A 15,495-nucleotide genomic window follows, 5' to 3' on the forward strand; every position below is an offset into this window, starting at 1 on the left:
ATCAACTATTTTAAGGTTTAATGTTCGTTAAATTTGGTTGGGAGTAAGTTTTTGAGTAATTGAGGTCCGTTTGGAATTCCGAGACCAGGAATAGTTGTGTAATGTCATTTAAGACTTGCACGCAAAATTTGGCATCATTCCAACTAGTTTAAGTATGTTTCGGTGCATTGGGAGTAAATCGAAGAACTTAAAGTTCATAAGTTTGATTCAATTGGTTTTGGGGTGTGATTCTTTAGTTTTAATGTTGTTTCGGGCATTCCGAGAGTTCGAGATAGTCCGTTTTATGATTTGAAACTTGTTAGTATGTTCGGGTGGGCCCCGGGGGCCCCGAGTGTCAATCGGACGAGGCTCATACCAAGTTGGAAATTGGGAGCCAAAGCTGAAGCTCCCAGCTACTGTCAGAATCGCACCTGCGCTTGGCCAGCCGCAGGTGCGAGAGACGAGTTGCATAAGCGAGTAGGCCAAGGCTGCCCAGGACCACAGGAGCGAACAATTTTCCGCACCTGCGAAGGCGCAGGTGCGAGGGAAACGGGCGCAGAAGCGGCTTGAGCCACAGGAGCGGCAGATTTGTCACAGAAGCGATGCCGCAAATGCTGCTGGGCAAAATGGTTTAAAGGGAACGAGGCTCAACCATTTTTAGCCCGTATTTCCTCCATTTTGGGGGGATTTTGGAGCTTTTTGAGAGAAGATTTCAACTAGCAACTTGAAGGTAAGTTAATTCTACACACTTTGAGTTAAATACATAAATTATGGGTAGATTATAACCTGTAAATCTTGGAAATCTAGGGTTTAGATGAAAAAACTAGGTTTTGACAAAAATGAGATTTTAACCATGAAAATGGTTATGGAATTGGATGGAAATTGTATATTTGAGTTCTTGAGATTATGGATAACGTTTTGCTCCGAAATTTCTAGAATCCGGGCATGTGGGCCCGGGGTAAATTTTAGAAATTTACCATTTTGGATAGGATAATTTATTTAATAGTCTAATTTCAATTTTAGAATATGTATTAATTATTTTATATAATATTTGGATAGTTTCGAAATTTTCGGCACCGAATTGGGATTATTATGCGACATTGTGATCTGAAAGTGGGCTTTGAGACAAGGTAAGTCTCTTGCCTAACCTTGTAAGAGGGAATTTACCCCATAGGTGTTTCACATTAATAATTGTTGCTAATTGTGGGGGCTACGTACGCACGAGATGACGGGAGTCCGTGCGTAGCTACTAATTATGCTATGTCCGGGTAGTTTAGGACTCATATCATAAATTACTTGTGATAATTGTATCTTTTATTTGATTAAATTACTGAAATTATATTGTAAATTGTTTGAGAAAATAGTAAAAGATCAAAACTTCATATACTCGAATTTTGTGTAAATTATTGAATTGTTAATAAAGATTGAACATCCTACGTGTTAATATTATAATAACTTCTCATTCCGAAGGTTCTTAAGAAAATGTCCTCCTTTCTTGTGGAGCAGGCCGAACGCCTCGGCAGTATAGATGCATCTATGGATCGCGCCGCACGTCCCTCGGCAGTGTACACGACACTCTGGATCGGGTCGTATGACCTCGGCAGAAATCGTGCCTAATAATAATAATTACACGATACCTTGATATTTTAAATGCTGCTTGTGAAGTTAATTGATAAATTAGAAATTTTTGAAATGTAAAAAATCAATTATTTTTGCTTGTTAAGAAAATTATTGTTGTTCATCTAAAAATCATGTTTAATTCAATATATTATATTGTAATATTATTGACCCATAGTGATGTCAAAGTCTACCTCTCGTCACTACTTCTTCGAGATTAGGCTTGATACTTACTGGGTACACGTTGTTTACGTACTCATACTATGCTTGCTGCACTTTTTGTGCAGGACCTGAGACAGGTACTATCGGAGGACCTATCGGCGCGCACCCATGTTATCTAGAGGCTTAGTTGTGAGCTGCCTTTATGAGCCGTTCTGCTATAGGGTGGGCGCCATTACGACATATAGGTGAGTTTGGGTCGTGACAACATGGTATTAGAGTACTAGGTTCACGTAGGTGTCACAAATTATGAGCAGGCCTAATAAAGTCTTACAGATCGGTACGGAGACGTCTGTACTTATCTTCGAGAGGCTATAGGATGTTAGAAAAACTACCTTTCTTCATCTCCCATCGTGCAAATAATGTAGTACTAAATATCTTTCTCTTATTCTCTCATAGATGGTGAAAACACGCTCTAATTAAGTTCCAGACCAGGGAAGCGCTACTCCCCCTGTTGTTAGAGGCTGGGGCAGAAGCCGAGGGAGGGCTCCAGCCTATAGTAGGGGACGAGGATCTCCCAGAGTTGTTCCAGTTATGCCACCACTGGGTCCATCAGAGGATCCTATTATTGAGGAACAGGGCAAGGTGCCCGTAGCAGAGCCAGCTCCGGTAGATTTCACGTATGCACCGGGATTCCAGGAGGTCATGGGCCGTATGTTGCGGTTCATGGACACTATGACTCAGGCCGGTTTATTTCCGGCATACCCAGCCACATTTCAGGCAGGCGGGGGAGCACAGACCCCTACCGCACATGCTCATGGCAGGCAGTTGTAGTATATCAGACCCAGGGTGCACTACCCGTGGGTGAAGTCCAGCCAGTGGCAGCAGCTACACCTGAGCCCAGACCAGCTGCAGCCGCCGAGCCGCAGAAGCTATTGGACAGATGGACTAGACTACATCCTCCTGTCTTTGGAGGTGAGCGACATGAGGATCCCCAGGACTTTATTGATTGGTGCAGGGATAGACTGCACAACATGAGGATATTAGAGTCTCATGCGGTAGACTTTGCTACTTTTCAGCTGGAGGGCAGAGCCCGTCGATGGTGGAAGTCTGATCTTCTAGGCAGACCAGCAGATTCTCCTCCCATGACTTGGGACAGGTTCACCCATATTTTCTTGGACAGGTACATTCCACCCTCCCAGAGTGAAGAGTTGCGGTTCCAGCTTAAGCAGCTCCAGCAGGGTCAGATATCAGTGACCGATTATGAGGCGAGGTTCTCTAAGTTATCTCGCCATGCACTTATGATACTCCTTACCGAGGAGGAGAGAGTGCGGAGGTTTGTTGCGGGTTTATACTGGCATTCAGGCCACCATGGCCCGAGAGGTTGAGATAGGGACTTCTTACGAGTTGGTTGTGGAGATAGCCCGAAGGATTGAAGGTGTGCATCAGCGTAGCCGAGAGCAGGTTATGAGGGATAAGCGGTTTAGATATTCTGGAGAGTTTAGAGGTACTCCGTCTAGGGGTAGAGGTCAATTCGTGAGAGGGTAGTCCAGCAGGCCCCCATATCCAGCACCACCGCCTCCTCGGGGTGCCCCAGTACGACCTTATTTCAGTACTATGCTAGAGAGTTCTTATCGCCCACCAGCTATTAAGGGTTCTTCCAGTGGGTATTCAGGTCCCCAAGGTCAGACTTCTAGTCAGCAGCCCATCGCATCGATAAGTTGTTACGAGTGCGGGGATTCCAATCACATGCGGAGATTCTGCCCCAGGCTTCGGGGCAGACCAATGCAACAAGGTCAGCAGACTATGATTACCGCACCAGTTGCTCCACCAGCCATCCGACCACCCAGAGGTGGAAGTCAGGTGGGTAGGGGTCGTCCTAGAGGTGGAGGCCATCTAGTTGGCGCTCCAGCTCGGTTCTATGCTTTTCCATCCAGATCAGATGCAGATGCCTCAGATGCCGTGATTACAGGTATTATTTTTGTTCGCGGCAAAGATGCCTCTGTATTATTTGATCCAGGATCTATGTATTCATATGTGTCATCTCTATTTGCTCATTTCCTGGGTGTTTCTCGAGAGTCCTTGAGTACTCCTATTTATGTGTCCACTCCTATGGGCGATTCTGTTGTTGTGGATCAGATCTATCGGTCTTGTGTTGTTACATTATGTGGTTATGAGACTAGAGCAGATCTTCTGATGCTTGATATGACTGACTTCGAGATTATCCTGGGCATGGACTGGCTATCCCCATATCATGCTGTCCTAAATTGCCATGCTAAAACTGTTACTTTGGCAATGCCGGAATTTCCTAGGTTAGAGTGGAAGGGTTCGTCTGTCAGCACATCTAATCATGTTATTTCCTTTCTAAAAGTTCGACATATGGTCGAGAAGGGTTGTTTGGCTTATCTAGCCTATGTTTGGGATACTACTGCAAAGACTCTGACTATTGATTCATTGCCTGTAGTTCGGGAGTTATCCGATGTATTTCCTTCAGATCTTCCAGCCATGCCACCAGATCGTGATATTGATTTTTGTATTGACTTGGCTCCAGATACCCAACCTATATCTATCCAACGTATCGCATGGCTCCGAAATAATTAAAGGAATTAAAAGAAAAACTTGAGGAGTTACTAGCAAAAGGGTTCGTCAGACCGAGTGTATCGCCTTGGGGTACACCGGTATTATTTGTGAAGAAAAGGGATGGAACTATGCGAATGTGTATTGACTATCGCCAACTGAACAAAGTCACCATTAAGAACAAGTACCCGTTGCCGCGTATTGATGATCTATTTGACCAGTTGCAGGGTGCTAGGGTGTTTTCTAATATCGACTTGAGGTCGGGGTACCACCGGTTGAATATTCGGGATTCGGATGTTCCGAAGGCTGCTTTCCGGACTAGATACGGTCATTATGAATTTCTAGTGATGTCTTTCAGATTAACTAACACCCCGACGGCGTTTATAGATTTGATGAACAGGGTATTCAGGACATATATTGATTCGTTTGTCATTGTCTTCATTGATGATATTTTGATTTCCTCGCGCAGTAAGGAAGATCACAAGTCGCATAAGAGAGTGGTGCTTTAGACACTGCGGGAACAAAAGTTATATGCTAAGTTCTCCAAATGTGAGTTTTGGCTAAATTCTGTAGCATTCTTGGGGCATATTGTATCGGTCGAGGGCAGTAAAGTTGATCCTAAAAAGATCGAGGCAATTCAAAATTGGCATCGTCCCACTTCGGCGACTGAGATCAGGAGTTTCCTAGGTTTAGCAGGTTATTATCGTCGGTTCGTGGAGGGCTTTTCATCTATTGCAGCACCTTTGACCAAATTAACCCAGAAGGGTGCTCCGTTCCGATGGTCCGATGATTGTGAGGTGAGCTTTTAGAAGCTCAAGACAGTATTGACTACAGCACCAGTGTTAGTCTTGCCTTCTGGTTCGGGGATATATATAGTGTATTGTGACGCTTCACGCGTTGGTTTGGGTTGTGTATTAATGCAGGAGGGGAGAGTTATTGCATATGACTCATGTCAGCTAAAACCCCACAAGAAGAATTATCCGGTATATGATTTGGAGTTAGCTGCAATAGTTCACGCTCTTAAGATTTGGAGGCATTATCTTTATGGGGTGTCTTGTGAAGTTTACACTGATCATCGCAGTTTGCAGCATTTATTCAAGTAGAGGGACCTAAATTTGAGGCTGCGCAGATGGCTTGAGTTACTAAAAGATTATGATATTACTATCTTATATCATCCGGGCAAGGCAAATATGGTTGCAGACGCCTTGAGTAGAAAGGCGGAGAGTATGGGTAGTTTAGCTTTCATTTTAGCAGAGAAGAGACCATTAGCTTTGGATATTCAGTCCTTGTCTAACAGACTTGTGAGACTAGATATTTCAGAGCCCAGCCAAATACTTGCGTGTGTTGTGGCCCGGTCTTCACTATTTGAGCAGATCAAGGCTCGCCAGTTTGACGATCCACACTTAATGGTTCTTCGAGAAACGGTACTACGGGGAGGTACTAAGGAAGTTACTATTGGTGCGGATGGTGTTCTATGACTCCAGGATCGTTTATGTGTTCCTAATGTGGATGGACTGAGGAAAAGGATTCTAGAGGAGGCACACAGTTCTCGGTATTCTATTCATCCAGGTGCTACGAAAATGTATCGTGAATTGAGGTAGCATTATTGGTGGCGGAGGATGAAAAATGACATAGTTGAGTATGTAGCTTGGTGTCTAAATTGCCAGCAAGTTAAATATGAGCACTAGAGGCCAGGTGGCCTATTTCAGCAGATCACTATACCAGAGTGGAAATGGGAACGCATTACTATGGACTTTGTAGTTGGGTTTCCGCGGACCTTGCAAAAGTTTGATGCAGTTTGGGTTGTTGTCGACAGGTTGACCAAGTCGGCACACTTTATTACGGTTGTGACTATGTATACTTCAGAGAGGTTGGCCCAGATTTATATACAGGAGATAGTTCGGTTGCACGGTGTGCCAATTTCCATCATATCAGATAGAGGCCCTTAGTTTACTTCACATTTCTGGAGATTAGTACAGAGTGAATTGGGGACTCGTGTAGAGCTCAGCACAACCTTTCATCCGCATACCGATGGGCAGTCATAGCGGAAAGTTCAAATTTTGGAGGATATGCTCAGGGCATGTGTGATTGACTTTGGAGGTCAGTGGGATCGTTTCTTGCCTTTGGCCGAGTTTGCTTATAATAACAGTTACCAATCCAGCATCGAGATGGCTCCATTTGAGGCTTTATATGTTCGGCGATGTCGTTCGCTTATCGGATGGTTTGAGGCCGGTGAGGCTAAGTTACATGGTACTGATTTGGTATAGGATGCCTTGGAAAAGGTAAAATTAATTCAGGAGCGACTTCGTACAACACAGTCCAGGCAGAAAAGTTACGCGGATCAGAAAGCGTGTGATTTATCGTTTATGGTGGGTGAAAAAGTTCTCTTGAAGGTTTCGCCGATGAAGGGAATCATGAGATTTGGGAAGAAGGGCAAGTTGAGCCCAAGGTTTCTAGGACCATTTGAGGTGTTGAGACGAGTTGGGGAGGTTGCTTATGAGCTTGCTTTGCCTCACAGTCTATCAGGAGTTCATCCGGATTTCCATGTATCTATGCTCCGGAAGAATCATGCCGACCTATTGCATGTGTTAGACTTCAGCACGGTTCAGCTAGATAAGAGCTTGGGTTATGAAGAGGAGCCAGTTTCCATTGTTGATAAACATGTTCGCCAGTTGAGGTCCAAGAAGATTACTGCGGTAAAATTCCAGTGGAGGGGCCAACCAGTCGAGGAATCGACTTGGGAGGCCGAGGAGGACATGCGGAGCAGATATTCACACTTATTCAGTACTCCAGGTATAATTCTAAACCCGTTCGAGGATGAATATTTGTTTAAGAGGTGGAGAATGTAATGACCCAACCGGTCATTTTGACTTTTAGAACCCCTCTCCCCTAAATAAAACTCCTCGTATGTGCTTTTATTAATTTATGACTTGCGGGGATGGTTGGTTCGTGATTTGAAATCATTCGGGTTAAAATCAGAACACTTGGTTCCTTAATTTGGTTTTAAAAGCCCAAGTTTGACTTCGGTCAACTTTTTGAGAAAACAACCCCAGAATCGGGATTTGATGGTTCCAATAGGTTCGTATGATGATTTTGGACTTGGGCGTATGTTCGAATCGGGTTTTGGACAACCCGGGAGCGTTTCGGGGCTTAATAGTGAATATCAACTATTTGAAGGTTTAATATTCTTTAAATTTGGTTTGGAGTAGATTTTGGAGTTATTGAAGTACGTTTAGAATTCCAAGATCGGGAATAGTTTCGTAATGTCATTTAAGACTTGCACGCAAAATTTGGCATCATTCCGAGTAGTTTAAGTACGTTTCGGCGCGTTGGGAGTAAATTAAAGAACTTAAAGTTCATAAGTTTGATTCAATTGGTTTTGGGGTGTGATTCTTTAGTTTTAATGTTGTTTCGGGCGTTACGAGAGTTCGAGCAAGTTCGTTTTATGGTTTTAAACTTATTGGGATGTTCGGACGGGGCCTCGGGGGCCCCGAGTGTCAATCGGACGAGTCTCGGACCAAGTTGGAAATTGGGAGCCAAAGCTGAAGCTCCCAACTGTTGTCAGAATCGCACCTGCGCTTGGCCAGTGAAAGGTGCGAGCACGCATGTGCGAGAGACGAGTCGCAGAAGCGAGCAGGCCAAGGCAGCCCAGGACCGTAGGAGCGAACAATTTTCCGCACCTGCGAAGGCGCAGGTGCGAGGGCAATGGGCGCAGAAGCGGCTTGAGCCGCAGGAGCGGCATATTTGGCGGAAAAGCGACGCCGCAAATGCGGCCCAGGCACCGCAGATGCGAAAATGGTGCTGGGCAGAATGATTTAAAGGGAACGAGGCTCATCCATTTTTAGCCCGTATTTTTTGCTTTTTTGGGGCGATTTTGGAGCTTTTTGAGAGAGGATTTCAACTAGCAACTTGAAGGTAAATTAATTCTACACACTTTGAGTTAAATACATAGATTATGGGTAGATTATAACCTGTAAATCTTGGAAATCGGACAAAAATGAGATTTTAACCACGAAAATAGTTATGGAATTGGATGGAAATTTATATTTGAGTTCTTGAGATTATGGGTAATATTTTGCTCCGAACATTTCCAGAATTCGGGCACTCGGGTCTGGGGTAAATTTTAGGAATTTACCATTTTGGATAGGATAATTTATTTAATAGTCTAATTTTGAATTTTCGAATATGTATTAATTATTTTATATAACATTTGGATTGTTTCGGATATTTCGGCACCGAATTGGGATTTTTACGCGACATTGTGATCGGAAAGTGGGCTTTGAGATAAGGTAAGTCTCTTGCCTAACATTGTAAGAGGGAATTTACCCCATAGGTGATTCACATTAATAATTGTTGCTAATTGTGGGGGCTACGTACGTACGAGGTGACGAGAGTCCGTGCGTAGCTACTAATTATGCTATGTCCGGATAGTTAAGACTCAAATTATGAATTACTCGTGATAATTACATCTTTTATTTTATTAAATTACTGGAATTATATTGTAAATTGTTTGAGGAAATAGTAAAAGATCGAAACTTCATATACTCGAATTTTGTGTAAATTATTGAATTATTAATAAAGATTGAACATCCTACATGTTAATATTATAATAACTTCTCATTCCGGATGTTCATAAGAAAATATCCTCCTTTCTTGTAGAGCGGGCCGAACACCTCGGCAGTATAGATGCATCTATGGATCGCGCCGCACGTCCCTCAGCAGTGTACACGACACTCTGGATCGGGCCGTACGACCTCGCCAGAAATCGTGCCTAATAATAATAATTACACAATACCTTGATATTTTAAATGCTGCTTGTGAAGTTAATTGATAAATTAGAAATTTTTGAAATGTAAGGAATCAATTATTTCTGCTTGTTAGGAAAATTATTGTTGTTCATCTAAAAATCATGTTTAATTCAATATATTCTATTTTTATTGACCCACAGTGAGTGTCAAAGTCGACCTCTCGTCACTACTTCTTCGAGATTAGGCTTGATACTTACTGGGTATACGTTGTTTACGTACTCATGTTACGCTTGCTGCACTTTTTGTGCAGGACCCGAGACAGGTACTATCGAAGGACCTATCGGTGCACACCCACGTTATCCAGAGGCTTAGTGGCGAGCTGCCTTTCTGAGCCGTTTTGCAACAACTAGTACCTCTTCTTGTACTTGTATTTTATTTATTTTATTTCAGACAGTATTTAGAATTTTGTATAATCTACTAGATGCTCATACACTTGTGACACCAGGTATTGGCACACACCAGTAGAATTTGTGAATTTAAGTATTTACTTGGGTTTTTAATTTATCTTGTTTTCTCATATCATTTTTAATTTTTGAAATTTCGAAGTGTTTGATTACTCAAATTTTTTTTAAAGAAATGAATATATGTTTAAATCATTAGTTGGCTTGCCTAGCTGGGATGTTGGGCGCCATCACGACCTATAGGTGAGTTTGGGTCGTGACAAGTTTTTTAAATAAAAATTTTTAGAATGTAATCCGTACAATTAAATATATCCCGAATATACTTCCTTCAAATAAATATCTTATGAATATAATTCTTTCAAGTAAATATCTTTCGAATATAATTCTTTCAAGTAAATACCTTTCGAATATAATTCTTTCAAGTAAAAGTCACCATATGACACCTCATTTAACTTTTCTGGTGTGAGAAATATATTCAACATATCGTATCGAATAGCACGGTAATACCTACGTGCACTTGTCTCAATCTCACCTATATATATATATATATATATATATATATCAAATCAATTGGCACGGCAACACCCTTCGTGCATTTATCTCTTTCTCATCGTGCATACATATAACAGTACTAACAAGGTTGGAGAAATGCCAATAACAATAAACGAAATAAAGTGGGAGGCACACAGGAAGCAATAACGACTACAAGACATATAGAAAATATAAGTGCATAATAACAACTCAAGATAAAGGCATGAATGTATACACAACGAAAAGATATCACAATATAATGTATCTCTCTTGTCCTCGCCTGCACGGAAACACCCTTCGTGCCATGAACATATGATAATATAAAAATAATGGCATGACATCACCTTTCGTGCTTTTACTCTCATCCTCACATGATAATATAAATAAAATGGCACGACATTATCCTTCGTGCATATTAAGAATGACACGGCATCACCCTTTGTGCTTTATACTTTTCCTTACATGATAATATAACTGAAATGGCACGGCATCACCCTTCGTGCTTTTCACTCGCAAATGGCATGGCATCACCCTTCGTTCTTTACACTTTCAAATGGCACGACATCACCCTTCGTGCTTTACACTCTCAAATGACATGGCATCACCCTTCGTGCTTTACACTCTTCCTTACCAAGCACATGTATATCATTAACAAACAAGGTAGGAAGCATAAATAACATCAAGGAGTGTGTTTAAACGAAAACACAATACAACAATTCATATCACAATTTGACCACCTGCCACAACCAACTCCAAAGATACAACAAAAATCAATTAATTTCAAAGCAAATAGCCCAAGGCTCCACACAACGTATATAAAACCTCAAAAACAATAACAGAGATGGAAAAGTAACTCAATATAGGACAACACCTTCTTTAATCCAAATTTTTGATAAATATACTAACGCCTCTTTTTAAGCTTATTTAATTAATTATTTACAGATGAAAAATCCATAATGAAATTAATTCCAAGAAATATCAAATCAACAAACACACGGAATTCACATAAAATCCAAGTGGCAATCACCCCAAATTATCATATAAAATACAAACTCGACAAACAAGGAACGAGACATGACAAATAAAGGATTTACTATGTTTCAATAATTTTTTAATTTAATATATAAGGGTGTCTACAAATTTTAACTGGTATAAATTGCACATATAAACCAAGTACGTACTCGTCACCTCGCGTACATGATTTTCAATCACACAATTTCCAAATAAGACTGAATGCCTAAGGGGTAAATCTCTCACACAAGGTTAGGCAAGATACTTATCTTTTTGAAGTTATGCCGATATTCCAAAATAGCGTTCTTGCTTTAATTGACCTCCGGACAGCTCAAATCTATCCAAATTGATTGTATAACTTGCTTGATTGTATAGCTAACGGAAAAAGTGCCTACGCACCTTGGAATAACTTCAAAGTTTGTACATAAGTCATAAATATTGTTACGAAACTGATCGAACTCTCGGAATCCAAATCGAGACCGGGTATCAACAAAAATATAATTATGACCAAATTTAAGAATTCTTTAAACCTTTAAATTTCTAGTTTCCGTCAAATGGCGATAATTCAAGTTAGAGACTTCTAAATTTAATTCCGGGCATACGCCCAAGTCGCAAATCATGATACGGACCCACCAGAACCGTCAAAATCCTGATCCGGATCCGTTTGCTCAAAACATTGACCGAAGTCAAGTCAAATGAGTTTTAAAGGTAAAATTTCATATTTTCTTTGGTTTTTCACATAAAATTTTTCGGAAAAAGATTCGGATTGCACATGCAAATCGAGGAATACTGAATGGAGCTATTCGAGGTTTCAGAATACATAAACGAAGGTTAAAATTAAAAATAACATATCGGGTCATCACAACCACACACTTCAACAATGACAAAGAAACATATAGTTGGAAGTTTCTTGTGCGCATAAATACTGAGACATGTACATGGATACCGATACTATATATAATAGGTGAAGAAGATATATTTAGGACAAAACTTACTACCATCTGAAGTTTACATCAAACTAATGTATACTAAGACATTGATAATTCATTGTAAACACCGGGAGCATGTAAAGTTTTGCCGTGGTATACTATAAACCCCATATATATGGTATCTATCTATCAACCATTGAGTATTTTCCTGTTCATATGTCCATTTTGTGTTATATAATATCTAATTACAGTTTAGGTAATTAAAGTAAGATCACTGAAGAAGATTGCCAAAGCTTAAAAATACTGATAAGCTGGGGATAGTGCGGAGAGTGGTAACTGGAAGAGAGAATTATAACTGCGTTTGGCACTGAAGAGAACGTGAATATTGAAGAAACAATGGAAGAGAAAAAGACATGTGATTATAAATCATCTTATTAAGGTTAAAATAAGAAATTTAAAGTTAAATTATTTCTAAATAGCTAAGTATGACATTCATTTTGGGGATTGGTGACAATCTTTCATTTAAGTCTGGTATGTAATTTAAGGTTCTCTCATGGTGCCTACTGAAAAGAGGAGCAATCAAGTGGTCAAAAGTGAAAGATTACAGAGCGAATAGGTCCTTATAAGGAACCTTCAAAAGGCCTGTCGTCTGGTGCGTACACAAAAGTAATGAAGTTGCTTGAACTACAAAATCATGTCTGTCTGTTGTGGCTAACAATAAAATGCTGGCCGAGGACGGCTCCTCTTCCCCTCACTGTCCTTTCCCTAATATCAACCTTGAGTTATCAAAGTATTTCCGACTCAGCTTGGCCCAAATACCCCCTACGCGACTAGCACTTTAAAAGGCAAAACTTGTAATTAACTAATTTGGCGATCTATCTTAGTAGAGCTTTTAGTCTTTTGATTATAGTAGGAATCACGAGAGAGCATAGGGTATCGCCTTATCATTGTCACGAGTCTGTTTATAGTTGCTACTGTTGTTATAATCAACACGTGGTATAAAAGAGGTTCTCATTAGTAAAGTTTAGTGTCCAACACTTTTTGGAGCTTTAAATTCTGTTTTCATTACAGAGTAGTTGATTCATTCTCTTGCCTTAGTACACTTACCTTCAGAAATCTATGGCTTCTTTGCCAATCAATGATAAAAAGTACAACAAAACATGTTTATGATAATTCCAAAAATACATCTAATTATCTTAACCAATGTCTTATATATTATTCTGTAACTTGCCCTTTTAGTATGTCCACGACACTGGAGAGATACCACAGATACAATTATGCTGCAGTGGAAGGAAGCCAACCTTCAACAGATTCACAGGTTCGTTCTTCTTACTCGAGCATCATAATTCCTCAAATTAAAGTTTATTGAAAATTTAGGAAATAGTTCAGTTTTTCACCTGAAAATAGTTAGTAAAAGTTAATGTTGATTACTAACTTTGAGCAAATTGATTTGCTTGCTATGCTTTTGTGAAAACAGAACACGTACCAGGAGTATTTGAAGCTTAAAATAAGAGTGGAAGTGTTACAACAATCTGTGTGTTAAATACTTATTACACCAAGACTAGATGTAATTTTTAACTCATTGCTGCATTCTCTATATTATCTTAAAAACACAGTCGATGCACTAAGCTCGTGCTATGTGTGAAATTCAGGGAAAGGACGGACCAATATTTGGTCTACATAACCTTACCTGGATTTCTAACAGGGGCATAGCCAGAGACGGCTCTAATGTTGTAGATAATAAGGCATACGCCTTCGGCCCCCAAATTTGAGAGGCCTATTTTTTAAAAAATAACAGGTTCATAGGTATTTTTAAAAATATATTTAATACTTTTAGTACAAAAGTGGATTTTTTTATGTAAAAGGTAAAAAAAAAATTAGATATGTAAAAATTTAAGTCTCACATTAAAATTTGGCTTTAGGCCATATATTTACTTAAGTTGCCCCTGGGTGTAGCCAGAAGCCCGACAACAGATTCGGTCGAACCCAGTAGCTTTTGCTCAAATAGTGTATTTGTGTTAAGAAATTCATTAAAAATGTACAAATATTAAATTTAAAACCCAATTTTTAGCACTTTAATAAGTTGTCGTTCTAAAATTCATAACACATAAAATTGAAATTATGACTCCACCTCTAAACTATTACTTTCTCTTTCATATAATATTCAAATATTAAATTTAAAATCCAGTTATTAGCACTTTAAGTCGTCGTTCTAAAATTCATAACACATAAAGTTGAAATTCTGACTCCATCTCTGATTTCTGCAAAGATTATTTCTAAAATTTACACTACATTCTCTTAGAAATTTGTGATCCTAAATAAGTTAAAAGGGGACCCAAAGTATTTGTTTGGTTATAAAAGCTTCTCACTAAGGGTAGAATTGTAAGTTTAAGCTAAATTGTTTCCAAATTTAGAAAGGGGTCATTCTTTTTGGAACGGACCAAAAAGAAAATAGGTTCACATAAACTGAAACGCAAGGGAGTATTATTTTTATTTAATAAAAACATTTTAAAATGTTTTATTTTAAATTTAAAAGGTGACTTTTAGCTTTAAAAGGTGTTTGTTGGCAAGAGTTAAGTCTATTTACATGTATTATAAATACATGTTGTCTCTCCAATGACGATATATATACATAAAAACAACTACAAAATTTTTTCTTCTTTTCTCTATGTTTTTTTTTACAACTCACAAAATTTGTTCCTTGTGAAATTCGGATTAATTGCTGGTATTCAATTTTATTTGGCTTTGTAAGATTTTTACTATCATCCCCGCAACAATGAAGTGGGAGGCTTAAATTCCTTGAGGACATTGATTACGTTATTAAATCCAATGAATTTCGTCCTCATATTCTGCAATACTTTTTCTAACATAGATAACTTCTTCCTAAATACAAATTCAACATAAAAAAGCAACATCTTATTACTCTATTCAAAATTAAAGAAAAGTTGTGTAATTATCTAATAAGGTCTAAATCGACTCATTTTAACTTGTTTTCAGACACAACACATGCTTGATCAACTTACTGAACTTCAACAAAAGGTACATACTACATACAGTATACTCATTCCTAAGAAATCAAGATGATATTGCTATTTGCTCAACTGTGTGTAGGAAAAATGGCATTTCCTATTTGTTTCTTTAACAGGAAGAATCTCGTACTAAAATGAACAAATCTTTGAGGATGAAGGTAACAATATTATACCTTGACTAAACTTTTTGTTTAATATTCAGCTTTTGAGAACAGAAAAAGGTCAAGCTAATAGCACATGATATTACTGCATATGTGGAGACAATGATCCTTATTGTAGAGATGTGCTAGATTGATGGACCTTGGTATATGTGCTGGTAGAGGTAGAAAGTATATATTCTTTCCAATAGTCGAGGTGTACTCAAGCTAACAGCTTGGACACCATAGTTGTAGAAAAAAGGTAAAAGGTCCAAATTAAATACACCCGTGACTTTGCAATTTGTCTTATATTTTCC

The 15,495-nt window shown here is 39.3% G+C and overlaps 1 pseudogene; it reads left to right on the forward strand.

The window, feature by feature from the left end:
- The window catches only part of LOC104101460 (MADS-box protein 04g005320-like), a 45,241-nt pseudogene extending 29,959 nt beyond the window's left edge, over positions 1–15,282 (forward strand).
- The last annotated feature ends 213 nt before the right edge of the window (positions 15,283–15,495 follow it).

Source organism: Nicotiana tomentosiformis, chromosome 10 (assembly GCF_000390325.3).
Source record: "Nicotiana tomentosiformis chromosome 10, ASM39032v3, whole genome shotgun sequence".
Lineage (NCBI taxonomy): Eukaryota > Viridiplantae > Streptophyta > Magnoliopsida > Solanales > Solanaceae > Nicotiana > Nicotiana tomentosiformis.